The 17,318-nt window shown below is 38.5% G+C and overlaps 1 protein-coding gene and 1 long non-coding RNA gene across 2 annotated transcripts in view; both read left to right on the forward strand.

Annotated features, from left to right (window-relative positions):
- LOC146501934 (exostosin-1) overlaps nucleotides 1–17,318 on the forward strand; it is a 331,006-nt gene that overhangs the window by 55,217 nt on the left and 258,471 nt on the right. The window lies entirely within an intron of this gene.
- LOC146501935 (uncharacterized) lies at nucleotides 3,845–17,223 on the forward strand. The gene is made up of 2 exons (XR_014869299.1): nucleotides 3,845–7,314; nucleotides 7,809–17,223. It is a non-coding gene; the product is annotated as an uncharacterized LOC146501935 (long non-coding RNA).

Consider the following 17,318-nt stretch of genomic DNA (forward strand, 5'->3'; position numbering starts at 1 on the left):
TTATCCTCCTTTCCCCTCACTTGAATAGGAAAAGAAAGATACATAGCTACGAAAAAAAGGTCTCTGCTCTTGTAGCTTGTCATTTCCACTGCAGCACCATTATGAGATAGAACATGACAGAGAGAGGCAGTGCTGCTAAAAGGTAGAGGCATGTCATGAATATTACACTATTACACAGAAAAATCACTTCCTGGCCAGTACTGGAGGGCGAGAGTAGAGATTTGGCTTAGGTAGGTAGAGAGCGGTCATTTGAAATCTGGCTAAATCAAATTTCACAGTATGTCAGACAGAAGCATGAACTCTCCTTATATACTATGGCTTAAAGGACTAGTTAGACCTTATTGGAAAAGTTCCTTGAAGTATTTTAGAGAACTCGTTTTTTTTAGCCATAATGCTACTGCTTGAGTGTTTCTCATCCATTCTTGTCCCTCGGGTGCCAATTAATACTGCTTTGTCAAAGCTGCCAGTGTGGCTAGTTTACAAAGTGTACTTTGTATTTATTGTATCATACACATAGATTATGGAATAAGTGACCATTCAACCATCCTTCCATCCATCTTCTTCCACTTATCCAATTCAGAAGCCTATCCTAGCTGTCATAGGGCAAGAAGCAAGGTACACCTTAGATAGGTTGCCAATCTGTCACTGGGCTAGCACACGCAGATAGCATTCACACTCACAATCACACCTGGCCATTTAAAAATCACCAATTAATCTAACCCCATGTTTGCTAGACATTGTAAGTAGGGATGGGTACCGGTATCCGGTGCCATGATGGCACCGGTTCTGACATAAACGGTAGTAACCAGACCGAAAAGCAGCGCACATTTCGGTGCTTTATTTCGGTGCTTTTTTTCCTGAGCTGTGGTACACTTTCTTCTTCCTTACATTTGTATTGGCGGTTGGCAAACAACTGAAAGGTGCATTACCGCCACCAACTGGTATGGAATGATACACTTTAGATTCTAGCCAATCATTTTACGTTTCCGGATAGTAGGCGGGTCCAGGTACGTACGTTCTTTTAGAGCAGAGCTACAGATTAAAAATGCCCAAGGCGAAGCGGTCAAAAGTCTGGCTGTACTTCACAGCAAAATATGCAAACTCAGCAGCTGCAACAAGTGCTTTAAGGTGATACTGTCAAAGAAGGTAACACCTCAAATCCGATGAAACACCTGGCGACGGATAGCGTTTTTTTTAAAAGCCGAAAAATGCGCCGTATTTGATAGCTTGCTGCGAGACCTCACACCAGCGCATCGACTGCGGGTGGGTTGCCTGTTATCGGACCCGGAGTTAGCAACATCCCCCAAAAACCCGAAGAGGAGAGTCCTGGCCCCTAGCCCTGCCAGTGTAGCAGAAATGATGAGGATGATGATGCAGCAGCAGCCGTTCTTCTCTGCGTGAGTAGCTTAGTAGGCTAACCACGTTATTAAATTAATGCATGTAAGGTGAACTAGCAAACACCATCATAGCTACATGCGGCTGTCTTCTTGTTTGATGGCAGATACTCCCTTCACCCTGGCCAAAAAGGCTAAAATGACCAAAGAAAAAGTGGAAAACAGCTAAACATGAGAGGTTTTTGGACAAAGTTTGTGTTTTTTCCATTGATTAAGCTGCTTCCAGCCAAGAGTGATACCATAAATCCCCTATAGCTGCAGAAAAGGCTAACATTGTTATCTTTTTACAAAAAAACAGCTGAACATGAGATGTTTTTGGACCAATTTTGTGTTCTCCATTCTTTAAGCACCGGTTTGAGCACCGTTTAAGCACCGGCACCGTTTCAAAAGTACCGGTTTGGCACCGGTATCGGATAAAACCTAAACGATACCCATCCCTAATTGTAAGGAAGACAAACTACCTGAAGAAAACACATGCAGACACGAGGAGAACGTGCACTCTGACCTTCTTCCTGTGAGGTGACAGTGTTAAACATCGCCCTGTGCCATCCTACACTCCCACACTTCCACCAATCACTGTAAATTAAATACTTATTTTCTAAAGTGAAAATAGCCTCACTGCGGATCCATTGAGTTTTTCCTCTGATGGCTAACTACTGTTCATTTTCGTTGGCTAAGGATGTTAATTTACTGATTAGCTTACAAAACACACATCTAATTTACTGAAAAAGAATGACAGTGCTTTAGATTCTGTATGCTGGTTAGTCCAGTCTTCTGAGAAACACATTATTGTGTCAGTTTGAAAGAGACAGTTGTGGTTAGAGAGTGCTGTATTTCCCCTCAGCATCCCTACTCTAGCCACCGTTCTCAGAGATATGCAAGTTTCACTGTAATTCTAGCTATCAATTAAAGCTTTTAAACATAAACATTACACCCTAATTTTACTTTCACTTTCACTTTTTTTTATTGTCACATCACATGTGCAGGTACACTGGTACAGTACATGTGAGTGAAATTCTTGTGTGCGAGCTTCACAAGCAACAGAGTTGTGCAAAAATACAATAATGTAAAACAAGCAAAAAATAAGAATGGCTAAATCTGAGACTAATAAATATATGTACAATATATAATAGTATATGCATTACTGGATGTGTATACTAAATATGTTTTTCTACGTGTGTGTGTGTGTGTGTGTGTGTATATATATATACATATTTTACAAATTAAATAGAGTAAACAATAACATAAAATACATAAAATATACAGAGGTTTGTAGTTGGATATTGTGCAAAACAGTGGCATTAATGTACAGTATGTAGTGCATAATGTTGAAGTTCCAGTAGTGGAGGTGAGGTGTCTATGAAGTGTTCAGCAGTCTGATGGCCTGGTGGAAAAAGCTGTCTCTCAGTCTGCTGGTTCGGGACTGGATGCTGCAGAACCTCCTTCCTGATGGAAGTAGTCTGAACAGTTTATGGCTGGTGTGACTGGAGTCCTTGATGATCCTCCCCGCTTTCCTCAGGCACCGCTTCCTGTAGATGTCTTGGAGGGAGGGAAGCTCACCTCCAATCTCGTAATAATTCTACGGCATCAAATTAGTACTAAAACCTAAACTCATGAGAAAAGTGACCCCTTTAACCCAAATCAGTATGTACAATTATATAGATCAAATTTTAAAAATAAACTTTTTTCTTTTAATCAGATTTCAATCAGGCAAGTGACACCAAAGAACAATGAGGCAGACCCCATTTAGTGCATTGAACAGCTACACCCAACAGTATCCAACCCCTGCAGACTGATCCCCTTGCCCTGAAACTAATTGCTGGATGTTGATTTACGTTGTCCAGAGTTTGCTAACAGGAAATCGAACTGACGAGGTGGCAGTTCGTTAAAAGATATCAATAGCGATCTCGTTTGCATGGTTACTAATGAGGCAAAGCTTCAGGCTCTTTGTTACTGGATAAGTGGAGTCTGACAGGAGCACATATCAAACTACAGCTTCAACAAATAGGGCTGAATAGAATAGAATGGAATACTGTTTTTTGTGATTTGCACACAGAAAAAGACCATTTCAGTGGTTTGTTTGTACAGTAAGGAAGGAAAAGTTGCTGTGGGGAAAAATCCACTTATAAATAGCTAAAATTCTCACCTTATTTGAAGTCTATTTTTGCTGAAGCTGAAGGTCTGGACAACATCCCAAGTGTATAATTAAAGAAATGAAAATCTACCATGCAGGTAGGGACATTTAATAACAATGAGCATCTGCACACGAAACACAAAGAAAAATGGTGAAGTCAAAATTATAAGCATGTCACTTCTCTAATATAAAGTGAATATGTTAGTCAAATAAAACTAATCTGAATGTGTCTATATCTAATAGGTTCATTTGATTTTATCAGTGCATGAGTAAATATAAACCTCATGGTGATCAAGAAATATTTTTTTTTTTTTCATAAAAAGAAATAATGAATATAAAATAATGTAAACATGATAGATATAAACTTGATAGATGATATCATTGTGTCTTATGAACTATATAAAGCTTGTTGATGCTAGATACATGAACTTATGTTAACAAGTTAACTTCATTATACATACAGGTCTGTATATGGATTCATAGAGAATAAACACAAAGAGAAAATGTATACAGTCCACAAGCCTCATAGCTTTCCCCCATAACTACTAATTTTAAATACATACCATTAATCCTGGTAGAAAATATCCTTGCTTACATTATTGTCTGGATACATAGAGAGAAAAAGCTGAAATTTTAGAAATAGCATGGCACACTTAAACCAAATCCTCTTTGACAGGAAAGAAACTTTTGTTGCATCTCTCTTTCCCTTTGCTGTCAAAACTTTGCTTTCCCCAGCAACAATGCAACTTCTTGTAACAAAAAAAGGAGGGGAAAAAAAAGGAAAAAAGGGCACTCACAGGTGAAAAGTCAGCTCTTTTCTTTCTCTGCCATCTTATGAAGGAAAAGTTTCACATTTACTAAAACATGATCAAATTTCAGCTATAGTTGCGTGTGTGTGTTTTATCATTGCTACTTTAACTTGCACTTGTATGATGCTTTGAGAGTGTGTATATTTTATCTGTCTATTTAAACGTGCACCAGTGAAACTGACGCTAGTGTTTAAGCTAATGTAAAGTGTGCACTTGTTATATTTATTTTTTGTTCTGTAAAAAAAGACAAAACCAAAAACATACAAACAGGAAAAAATGCAAAAAAACCAAAAAACAAACATGTTATCTAATGTTAGTCTGTATTATGTTACAAGCACTCAGTGACAGTTTTTCAGAAGTAGTGTTAAACTGATTATCAGCACATCTAATGGCGTTTTTACAAAAACCAATTGATAGAAAAAGTGTAGATAAAGCTGATAGTAAGCTTCATTGTGTTTCTGCAATTTTCATCATCTTCTAATTAGCTTTATTTTTATCTTCAATAATCTGCACTCGTTTATCAGATGAGCAAGAAATGAATGTAAGATTTTTGCCTTATACTAAACCTCTTTTTCCATTTTTATTCAAAGCATGTTTTCATTTTTCATTTCATTTTTTGTTTGTTTTGTTGAAACACAAATCTGATCTGATTTTCAGCAGACCTTTGCTCCTGCATTGTTTCAGCCAAAAACAATTAGAAAATATGTTACACAAAGCAGTCAGATTGCATAATTATAGTATTTTTCTTTACAAATGCTTTTACATTTTTTTTAAATGTTTGCAACGCAGTGCAAAATTGCATAGTGGAGGAGCAATTCACCACTGAAAATAAAATCTGAAAAATTGAGGCTGGTGGACAAATGACACAGAACTATTGAAATTCTGAGGGGTGCAAGGTGAGCAGGAATGGAGACAGCACAGTCCCCCGTGGAGCTCCTGTACTGCACCAAATTACACTGCCCGGTCTCACATACTGCAGCCTGTGTGTCAGCTAGTCAGTAAACCGTGTGTAGTTAACCTGTTTACTGATGTTTTTCCGTAGCTTCTCTCTCAATAGCAGCAGGTGAATCGTGTTAAGTGGTCTTGAGAAATCAAAGGTGATCCCCATTATGCAGCTGTTGCTATCTAGGCAAGCGTAAACTCTTTGCAGCATGTAGATGGTTGTATCATGCTTTCCCAGATTTGGTCTGAATAGAAACAGCAGTGGGTCCAAAGATGTTGACATAATAATAACAGCGTTTTGCTGGGCTCCCCAGCAGTCACATGCCAAAAAACAATTAATTGTCAGACCCTTGCACCCTCTCGCATTTAAATGACTTATCTGTGAGAGTTTAGCGCATTGGGCTTGGGGTGGAGATTGGGATTGGGTCTGTCTGTTAAGAAAGCATAGTGCTAAAATCACTGCCACCGAAGGCATATAGCCTGTAGACTCCTAACACAGGGACCAGCTGTCCCATCCCATCCTCCTGAGCTTTAGTGCACAATCAGATTGGACAGTCTTCAAAGGGAATGTGGAGAATACTTTCTAAGGTTATGGTGATGTACCTGACAGCAGGGCAGCCCTACTGTAAGTAGAAATCCCCGGACACATGAGAGCACTCAGTCACTGTTTTATTTATGTGGCCAGTCATCATGCGATAATATTAACCAGCCTTCAAGTTGAATTAGTGACAAATCATTGTGCCTGTGCTGGGTTGCCTTATGTACATTCACTTTATATTCTCTAATGGAAAATTTTCCTTTGGTCTATCTCTCAGGTACTAAAAAAAATCTGGATTAGTAGACACTACAACAGATTTATGGAAACAGGTTTTTTTTCTACATATTGGAAAATATGTTTTACTAGACTACTACAGCTTATTACCCGTATTAGTTGCTCTTGTCGGTGGTTGCTGGAGTACTTTTCTATGCTGTGGTGTGCTGGGGGAGCAGCACAGCAAAGAAGGACTCATCCAGGCTGGAGAAACTGATCAGGAAGGCTAGCTCTGTGGTCAGCATGAAGCTGGACACTCTGGTGACAGTGGTAGAGAAGAGGACACTAAAGAAACTGCTGGACATTATGGACGATGCTGGGCATCCTCTGCACACGGCCATAAACAACCAGAGGAGTCTGTTCAGTGACAGGTTGCTTCTCCCAAAGACAAGAACCAACAGACTTAAAAACTCCTTTGTCCCACACGCCATCAAACTGTTTAACTCCTCTCTGGAGGGGAGAGGGAGGGGAAACAGGAGGACAAAGGAGGGGGGAACAACTAAGCTGTAGTGCCTCTTCTCTTCACTGTGCAATACCTTTTGTGCAATACTTTTTGTTAATAATCAGCAGTGCAATAGACTCCATACTTGAAATGTGCAATTCACTTGTATTTTTATTTTTATTTTTATTCCTATTTATTCTATTTATCCCCTTTGTATATTTTATCTATATATGTCTTTGTATTTATATATGTGTGTATATATATATATATATATATATATATATAATATTCTTAACTCTGTAACTCCTGTCGGTGCTGTGCTTTTTGGAAAAACAAATTTCCCAGAGGAACCTACCCGAGGGATTAATAAAGTTTTATCTAATCTAATCTCTCTTTTCACTGTTCTTTTCCCTTGACACTGTAATTTGTAGCTTAGTCACCTTATTCAAAAAATCACCAGCGGCTACCACATCCTCAGTGGTGCTTATACACCATCAATGGGTTAAGCTGGCATAGTCCCTTGTTACTGGATGATGGGGCAAAGTATCTCTCTTGTGATTTCATCCCCCTTTCTCACTCTCTCACTAATGATTTTCCTCTTATGCACAGTTGGTATCTTAATATCCATGAATAGTTTATGTACATAAATTTAAAGAAAATGGAAAAGAATACTAAAAAAAGTTGAAAACAAATGAAATTATCACCAAAGAAAGTTAATAATTCAGTTAAGAAAAGCTGGAGGAGATTTGCGAACTTTATGTCAGACCAGCTTAGAAAAGTGAGTAAACAACAAAGTGTGCTGCTTGAACTGGTGGATGAAATCAAATAGCTGATGAACCTTGTCAAGGAAAAAGAAAAGATAATTACTGAGCAAACAGCTGATGACTTAGAACAATATACAAGAATGGAAGATGTAATCATCAGTGGCCTGGACACCAAACATCGTATTTACGAAAGTGCAAAGATTGGAGATAGAGATGGAAAGAACCCCTTTGAAAGAGAAGCTACAAACCCTGGAACAGCAAGCCATTACGTTTCTTGAAAGCAAGAACATTAAAATTAACTGCACAATGTAGCAACCTGCCATGCTCTACCCCGAAAGGGCAAAAAAGGAAAGCTTGTAGTAATACTCAAGTTTGTTAACAAAAAGAGCAAGACTGAGCTATTAAAGTTGGCAAAGAATCTAAAAGGGACAGAGGCACACATCAACATGTGACTATAAAGCAATGACAAAGTTAAATGGAAAACCCAATAAAGCTAAACTCTTGATTATAAGAGTACTCAAAGACTTTGATAAGTGTATATGAGGAGCTATAACAGCTTGGCTGATTACGTTAACATCTTGGAATATTTTTTATCTGAAAACATGGTTCTCAGTGGAACAAGTGAATGTGACTTCAGGTTCTGGTTCAAATTAAACAGGATTTGTTGCCAGTTAGAAAATGCTGCATGAGAAAAGTTTACATGTAGTAGGGCTGTTCGATATAACAATATATATCAGATGACGATATAAAAACGTCTATCGTTTCATTTTACGCTATCGTTTGTTTCATGGTGTTGCAAAATAAACTTTACGGCAATATTTTTTCATCGTTTTGATGGTCACGGGTAGTGGCTATATTAATTTCTTAAAGTTCTCTCTTTTTCTTATATTTTATATAACCACACTACGGACAGACAAGCGCTTGTTTTTATGCGTTGTCGTTAGCAACAACGACGGTAAAACCACCGCGTGTCCGCTTGTTTATTTTCCACATAAATCTTTCACAATAAAGCTCAAGATCCTGTTGAGACTTTTCAAAATAAACAGAATCACGTGAAAGATGCAAAGTATTTACAGATGAGAAGCAAAAAAGAGCCGCCAGGTGCTAAAAAATAGCACTCTGTGTAATAAATATTCACAAAGAAAACGGCGGGCTTTACAACTTATGTCTAAAAATGTATCGTTTTATGCATCGGTTAAAACACTCGACTCCAGGTACACGACGCGCAGCTGGAAACACTTCACGCAAGTCGAGCTGCCCGAGATTCACAGAATTTACAGAAAATGTTACATTTTTATGATTTATATCGTTATCGGGACGATAGATGTCTTATATCGGGATATGAGATTTTGGTCATATCGCACAGCCCTAACATGTAGTAATCTTTAGTTTGAGCCTTCACTTTCTTAAGTCAGTAACTTGTGTTTGTTCCCACTTGTGAGCTTTCTTATTTTCTGTTGTAGTTTTTTCAGAAATGTTATTAATGATAGAAAAAACTCACTTGCTCATTCACATTTATGCTAAGGACATATCATGTTTTGAACAGGTTTTGTCATTAATGAATTCATAATTTTTTCATTAATTAATGCCACCATCTTCCAAATGCTGCTGGTAGAGAGGAAGAAGCAATGTATAATTTAACTATGTCAATATAAGATACCAGAGAGTGACATATTAGAGAGAATTACCATATGAGAGTGAGAGCTTGGATTGAAGATGGAGACAAAGCGCTTCACCAACATCTTTAGTGCAGCCGATTAAACTGTCATACTCCACTCCTTGGTTGTCATCATCTGAGAGGATTCATGGTTTGGCCTTGTTGGGTTTGACGGTCTGTCAGTAGGATAAATCTCTGTGTTGAAGGGCTGACTGATGTTGACAGTAACTGAGGCGTTTTCATATGGAGTATATCCGAAGGGCAAAACATCCAGATAAAGTTGATGGTGCCAAGACAAATTTTATCTGGAACTGTGCTTGTCAGCAGTGTCTTTACAGCCAGGGTGTCTGAATGACTGAAAGCCCACAGTCAACAGCTACATGCTTCATTATGTAAAGATGTCTTTGGCACCTAACGCAACAAGAATTACAACATGAACTATTTCCTCCATGCGTATTAATAATGGCCCTTTCCCTCAGCTTAGAGTAGAAAGAAGCGCTTAGCTATAGAAAGTGACAACAGTGCAGCAGAGGCATTTTATTTTCCTCAAATCTGATCTGCATTGATAATAAAAGAAAAAAAAACTTTTGAAGCCGCTTTATGTCACTACCGTGTCTTTATGAAGTGATGCTTGTTTCAGGCAGACAGCTTGAGTAGCACTGGATTAGCTGGTATGTCAGCTGACCTCGAGTAATTGCCATCTCATATTGGGTGGTCTATTTAAGCTGTCAGACGTACTGCTCCTTCTCTGCTGCTGCCGCCAGTTCATTCACACCCAGCATCCATCTGTAAACTCAGATTTTTTTTGTATTTCATGACTTCATATCAGGGAACAAACGTGATTTTTTTTTTTCTGCTTCCTCGCTCTTCACTGTTCATTGGCCTTATATGTCAAAACAGTGTCAACTCCTTGTGCTTAACCCTTTAAAACCGATCGGAGCGGGCACGCTCCATTTTGCGTAACTATTTTTAAATCCTGGTAGCTCTGCAACCACCTGAGCTAGCGCAATAATTTTTTTTGCATATGAAATCGGAGGAGTTGTACTTACATCTTATGCCATCAGCTTGTCCTCGGTCACAGTTTCCTTCCACATATAGCTTTGCAAAAACTGCATAAAAAGCACTTGCAGCAACAAAAACATAATATTCCAGAAACACGCTTTGCCGATCCGATCAGCTGTTCGTAACACTTCCTACGTCCATCAGCACGAACTATCGCATGTCCGCCATGACCTGCCCGAAACCGGAAGTGACGTCATTTTGCGGAAATGTAGTTTTTTACCATCAGGGCCTCATGAGCCTATACTGGTGTTTTTAAAAGTTATCTTTGACTTTATGACTTTCTGTGTCGTTTCTGGGATGCTTAGGACTCATATTGCACTGTTGGAAATAGTTTATTTTGATGCATATGCTGCTTTTTTGCAAATTTGCATTATAATATTTATTTTTGTTTTTCCTGCAGTGTATAAAAATTGGTGTATTTCAAAAATAAAACTCTATTTTGTGCAACTTTTTTGTATTTACAGTTTTGAGGGATAAGCCTCTTAAATTTCTCTAACTAGAAATATATTTTAAAAAAACAAAAACGATTTTCAATTTTTTTATAGTTTATTGCACTTTTTTGTAGTTTATGTAATTACTATGCACTTAATGCATATATATTATTAAAATTTTGGCTGTAATGGTTGTATTGATGTATAGCAACTTGAAATGCTCCCAAAAATGGCTCCACAACATGTAAAAATATAATATAAGCTCTGGCGGCCTTGGTTCTATGGTAGGTCTTAAAGGGTTAAATAACAAAATTATGACAATACTGAAGAAAAGCAATGGGTTGTGTGGCATATTTAGCAGTAGTGTCAACAATATCCATATTTATGATGTGATGAACACACTTGTGAGTTTGTCTGCATGTCTGCCCATGTCTCATCAAAGCAAAATGTGGTTCTGGAGACGCCTACTGTAGGGGAAATACTAAAGTCAGTTTTGAGTACATTTGTATGTCGGTGTTTCTTTGCCTGTATAAGAAAACTGCAGCAGTGCATGATGAGGTCACAAATATACACACAGATGTACAGTAGTGATTTAAATATTTAAAAAAAATCAAAGATAAATGCTGACTACTATGAAATTAGGTTTCTGCAAATGAGCATGAGACTCATCAGCGTCCGCAAACACTCAAGCTGAAATTATAAGAAGATTAGGCTCTTTGTGTGTGTCTGGGAGGGTTTCTTTTGAAATGTTTTAGGTCACAGATTACTACTTATCCTGTTAAGAATTTATTTCATAATGCAACAATTCCTCATTAATGTAGTATACTTTTCTAAAAACAGTTTGAACATCCTCTGACTGTAGATATTTTTTTCTCTACAGCAATCTTAAAGCTCATCATTGCAGGCATTGCAGACTCACAATTCCTTTTTAAATATGAATTAATGTAATTGGCAGATAACGGGCAGTGCGACTTCAAATAGCTAACAAAAGTTTGCACGAAGTTGCAGTACTGTGCAAAAGTGCATGCTGCCAAATGAAACGAGTGTATTTCTAGGTAAGGCTCCTCCCTTAAGGGTGTATTTGATTGTTTTCTCCTGCTATGTCTTTATTAACACCATAACCTACAAGGACAAAGCCAGTCTTATTTGCTCCCCATAAAATTAGGGTACCTTATCCACTTTGATCCATCTAAATGGTGGACCCTTATTTCAGTACGCTGACCCTGCCATCCAAGCCAGACTCTTTGTTATTTTTCCTTAACAAAACCCAGCAGGTCTCTCTCTCCATTCTCGCCGCCTCTCTTCTTGTTGTTCGCTCTCTATAACTGATGAGAAGCGACAAGCACGAAGACGGCCAGATAGATAGGAGGAGACGTGGGGAAGATGGCAGAACTGTGATGTGAGCCTCTTACAGCAACGGCAGCAGCAGTACAGCCTGTGCTGTCAGCCCACCATCCTCCTGCAACTTCTCCTGCCCTCCCTTCATCCACCTCTAACACTCCCTGTCCACCTCTCACCTCTCTCTTCCTCCTCTCATTCCTTAATCTCATTCCTGCCATCCTTTCCCATATGCCACATGGAGCAGGATACTTATATGCAGGCTGTTGATGTTGTCTACAGGCACTTTCTGTGTCTGTATCAGTCATAGCAGGCGATATGGAACACACAACAGAGCTGCTGCTGGTTTGCATTATCAGGTAAGAAGATGCTGTACACATCGTATTACATCTTTGTGCTTCTAGCAACACATATATTTAATTAATATGGATCCAAATAGGTTAATGATAGGAATCCTAACACCTTTTATGATGTATGTTCTAAAATCAGGGGTGTTAAGTAATGCAAAGAAAAATTAAATCTAAAATTAATTGGAACAGTTGAAGCTAATTAGCTTTGACTTTTATTGTTGTGTTATGAACTAACTTTGAAATATTTATACACTGCTAATTAGGGATGGGTATCGTTTAGGTTTTATCCGATACCGGTGCCAAACCGGTACTTTTGAAACGGTGCCGGTGCTTAAACGGTGCTCAAACCGGTGCTTAAAGAATGGAAAACACAAAATTGGTCCAAAAACCTCTCATGTTTAGCTGTTTTTTTGTAAAAAGATAACAATGTTAGCCTTTTCTGCAGCTATAGGGCATATATGGTATCACTCTTGGCTGGAAGCAGTGCTTAAACAATGGAAAAAAACACAAACTTTGTCCAAAAACCTCTCATGTTTAACTGTTTTCCACTTTTTCTTTGGTCATTTTAGCCTTTTTGGCCAGGGTGAAGGGAGTAGCTGCCATCAAACAAGAAGACAGCCGCATGTAACTACGACGGTGTTTGCTAGTTCACCTTACTGCATTAATGTAATAACGTGGTTAGCCTACTCAACGTAAATTACACACGAACAACATTAAGCTACTCACGCAGAGAAGAACAGCTGCTGCTGCCATCATCCTCATCATTTCTGCTACACTGGCAGGGCTAGGGGCCAGGACTCTCCTTTTCGGGTTCATGTTGCTAACTCCGGTTCCGATAACAGGCACCACACCCGCAGTAGATGCGCTCGGTGTGAGGTCTCGCAGCAAGCTATCAAATACGGCGCATTTCTCGGCTTTTAAAAAAACTCTATGCGTCGCCAGGTGTTTCATCGGATTTGAGGTGTTACTTCCTTTGACAGTATCACAGTATCAGCTTAAAGCACTTGTTGCAGGCTGCTGAGTTTGCATATTTTGCTGTGAAGTACAGCCAGACTTTTGACCGCTTCGCCTTGGGCATTTTTAATCTGTAGCTCTGCTCTAAAAGAAAGTACGTACCTGGACCCGCCTACTATCCTCGGAAATGTAAAATGATTGGCTAGAATCTAAAGTGTATCACAGCTCAGGAAAAAAAAGCACCGAAATAAAGCACCGAAATGTGCGCTGCTTTTCGGTCTGGTTCCTACCGTTTATGTCAGAACCGGTGCCATCATGGCACCGGACACCGGTACCCATCCCTACTGCTAATGTTTTTTTCTGAGGACAAATTGTTTTTTTAAAATTACTTTTTCAGTGACAAGATCAGAAATGCATTAAGCTGTGGCCAGGGGTTTAACAATTGGGACTCTTTGTGTTCCTACTAAGGAAAAGAAGATTATATTCATTCATTACCAAAAATTACCTCAAAACAACACATACTGACTACAACTAGTTTTTCATCTCTTGCATCATTGTCCCAGTCATTTGTTGCCAGATGCTCACTTTTGCATGCCATTTTCTGCCCCCGGTAAACACTTAATTTTCACACCGTTTCACACCTGTTACCATTCAACTTCTAGCATTTAGAACAGGCTCTTTTCCTGAGTTTCTTGCCAACTATCGATTTTTAAAAAAGACTTCAGAAAATTAGATATAATTAAATTTAGCTGATTCATTTTCAGAGTGCAAGTATGGTGCATGCTGGCTCACTGTACCTCATGACTAAAGCTGGGCAGACACTGTACCTATTTGGCCCAGTTTTAGCCCAGAATTGAATGCTCCAGGCTGATATTAGGCTTGGGTAGACTATTTGCCAGGTCTGTAGTTGAGGTGGTCTTAATGCCAGATTAATCCCTAAAGCAAACAATAATCATGAATGGTGGTTTCTTGGATTTTTGGAAGGAAGTTTGGTCGACGGTCGAACAGTTTGAGATGTTCCGTGGTGTGATTTCATGTATTTCAGTGCCAAGTAACACCTCTGTGCGCTTTTGTAAGTGCAGGAGCAAACACTAACAAACATGCCACAAAACACAGAACAGACTGCAAGGCACTAGTTTTCTGTCCAAATTACAAATACTCTCTGAAGCAAGTGACAACAGCTTTTCTGTTAGAACAGAAACTTTAGATGGAGTAACAGTAAAGGGGAAACTAGAAGACAAACTCGTTTCCCTGTAAGAGACACAAATGTTCTACAGTGCATCTGCTAAAAACCTACATCAAGATGAAAAATCTACTGAGTCAAGTCATCATGTTGATTGTATGTACAGGATGAACACAGTGAGGACTGAGATAAGAGCAAGCAAGATATGTTGACACAGTATTTGCCTGGGTGGAGTATGGTACAGTACTGTGCAAAAGTCTTGAGCCACCCATCATTTAATGAAATACACAAACATACACAAAAGTGCATCATATGAGATTAAAAAACTGAGTTTGTACAATTCAAACAAGCTTGAAAGTCAATGTCAATATGAAAATACTACTTCAGTCAGTTTTGACAAGGTCTCCAGCACAGCTGGGTGAAATGCAACTGTATATACAGATGTTTTGTCCTTCTCTCCTGACTTACTTCGTACATATTGAAGACAGTTTGACCAAGAATTTCACATTTGGATTTACCACTTCTTTAGACCTGTTCCCATTGCTTTTTACTCCAGTCCTTTTTAATTTGGCATACCTTACCCTCTTCTTCTCAGGGCATGACTATTGTCTGACATTTGTCCAGTTTGCTCACATTTTTAGGGAGAAATTGCACACCATACTGTGAGATGCCTTTTTTTGCATGAGCCAAGTGCAGACTGGACTGAAAATGAGCAACAAAGCAGCCAATTCCCAAAGAAAAACTGTGAAAGTCCTAAAGAGAACTATTGGGTAAGGGTTCATTAAAAAATTACAACGACTGGCTGCTTGAATGCAAAATATTGAGAACTGAGGGGTTTCTGAAGACTTTTGCACAGTAATGTATTTAAATAGAATAGATTCCTTGTTAATCTTTTAACTAATCCTTGTGCTGGCTGTGTGTTCTGACACATTAAAATATCTGTTGTGAGAAAAGGTGAGATTATTTATTTATTTATCTGATAAAGATGGTGTCCTTGATGGAACTACAGACAGTCACTGTGGCTTTCATTGCTCAAGCCCCCCAGCTGTTTTTCTATTTTCATCAACCATCCAAGTGCAAAGTTGGTTGTTTTGTTTTTTTTTTTGAGCGACTCCACAGGTTCTTCTTGACCTCTTTACTCCCATAGTGCATGATCACAATGCCAAACATCTTGCAGCTTGCTTGAATTCCAAGGGACTGATAGTCTTTGCTTGCAGAACTGGTAGTGTTCTTTATGCACTGCATGCCACACAACAGTTTATTGTGCTCAGGTAATGATGAATGATCACACTGAATTCTGGGCAAAATGGGCTCTTGGAGTTTAGATCATTGTTGACTGCCTTGTGGTGCTTGCTGGGTCTATTTTAAGATGTTCACCTGAGTTATCACAGTAATGGAAGAGCACTTAAGACCCCAGCTGGGACTCTCTGGAGGACATGAGCTAAAGAGGAATCTGTGAGTGCTTGTGACTTGCTCATGACTCAGAAAATGGGGCCAGTGTTTATATCAGGGAATGATTTTTGTGAACCTATTGTTATATTTAGCTGAGCAGTAAAATTAAAGCTTATTTAATTTTATCCCTGGGCAACAGTTTCCTCGCTTTTCTTGTCCAGAATGGATTTTCCCAACAAAAGATACAACAGAACAACTAAGGTCACTAATTTTTGTTTGCCTGTGCAATTTCTGGACGTGTTGATCAGTTGCTTCTCATACTGTCAATCGCACTTAAGTCTTTCTGCACACTGGGAGCACTGACAGACACCCTCGGCAAAACTATCAATTTGATAAGTCAAGTTAATGAGATCATAGCCCCGTGATCTGAAGGTAACAGAATTTAAAAGAGATAGCTTTGAACTTTCATGATATGCATGATTAAGACAACCAAAGCAACCAAAGATGAAAAGAGAATTTCAGTTCACTTCAATTCAATTAAAATGTATTTAATTATTTTATATAGCTCCAAATCACTACAACAGTTGCCTCAATGGGCTTTTAATTTTAAGGTTAAGACCCTACAAAAATACAGAGAAAACCCTAACATTCAGACCACCCACTGTTAGCAAAAGCTTGGCAATAGTGAGAAGGAAGAACTCCCTTATAACAGGAAGAAAGCTCTGGCAGAACCAGACTCATCTGCCGTGACCGGTTGTGGCTGAGGGGAGGGAAACAAGCCAAAGCAATCAGTAGTATTATTATAGTATTTAGTATTAGTAGTTGGTAAAGAAATGATGAAGAAACACCGTTTAACCATGTTATTAGTGTTGATGTTGCATAGTTTGTGCACCAGATGACAATCTATAACTTACTTGTTGGCAACACATGTTTAGATTGCCACAGACATGACAACCAGTTGATTCGGGCAGAGCATAAACATAAACGTATCCACGAGTTGTTGTGACAATAATAGATTATTTTTAAAGGCAAACTTCTGTCCATGATATATACAATCAAAACTTTTAATGTCAAAAGTTTTGTTGTGAGCACTCAAACATTAACATTATCAAGTGTGAGAAGCAAAATGAGTTATCAGTTATTAGTAATATTCAAAGGAAAAGCAGTATGTGAAGTACAATCTCCTGCTATTTATTGCATATCACAAGAATATGCAACCAATGTGCAATTTATCAATTTACCACACCGAGCAGATTCCTACATTAGATTTGTTGACTGAGTATAACAATATTCACAACATTCCTACACTGTAAAAAAGAAAAAGTTGAGAAAACTTAAAATTTCAAGGCAACATGATGCAAGAGATTTTTGAGTTTTCTCAACTTTTGCAACTGTTGTTGACTTAACTAAGATTTACAAGTTCTGCCAACTTGGTTCTTCTTGTTCACCTAATTAGGATAATCCTGGAAGTCTAACGAAGAAATTCTGGTTTCAATGCCATGTTTTTCTGCCTTCACCAAACAAGGATATTCTTGTTGAGTAATCATACAATTCTTACTCCAGTGAGTTGAAAATGTACCTATATAAACAAAGGAAAATGTATGCTGTGATTATACTTGAAAGAACACTCAATAAATAGATATAGAATAAAACAA

This window comes from Neolamprologus multifasciatus, chromosome 15 (genome assembly GCF_963576455.1).
Source record: "Neolamprologus multifasciatus chromosome 15, fNeoMul1.2, whole genome shotgun sequence".
Lineage (NCBI taxonomy): Eukaryota > Metazoa > Chordata > Actinopteri > Cichliformes > Cichlidae > Neolamprologus > Neolamprologus multifasciatus.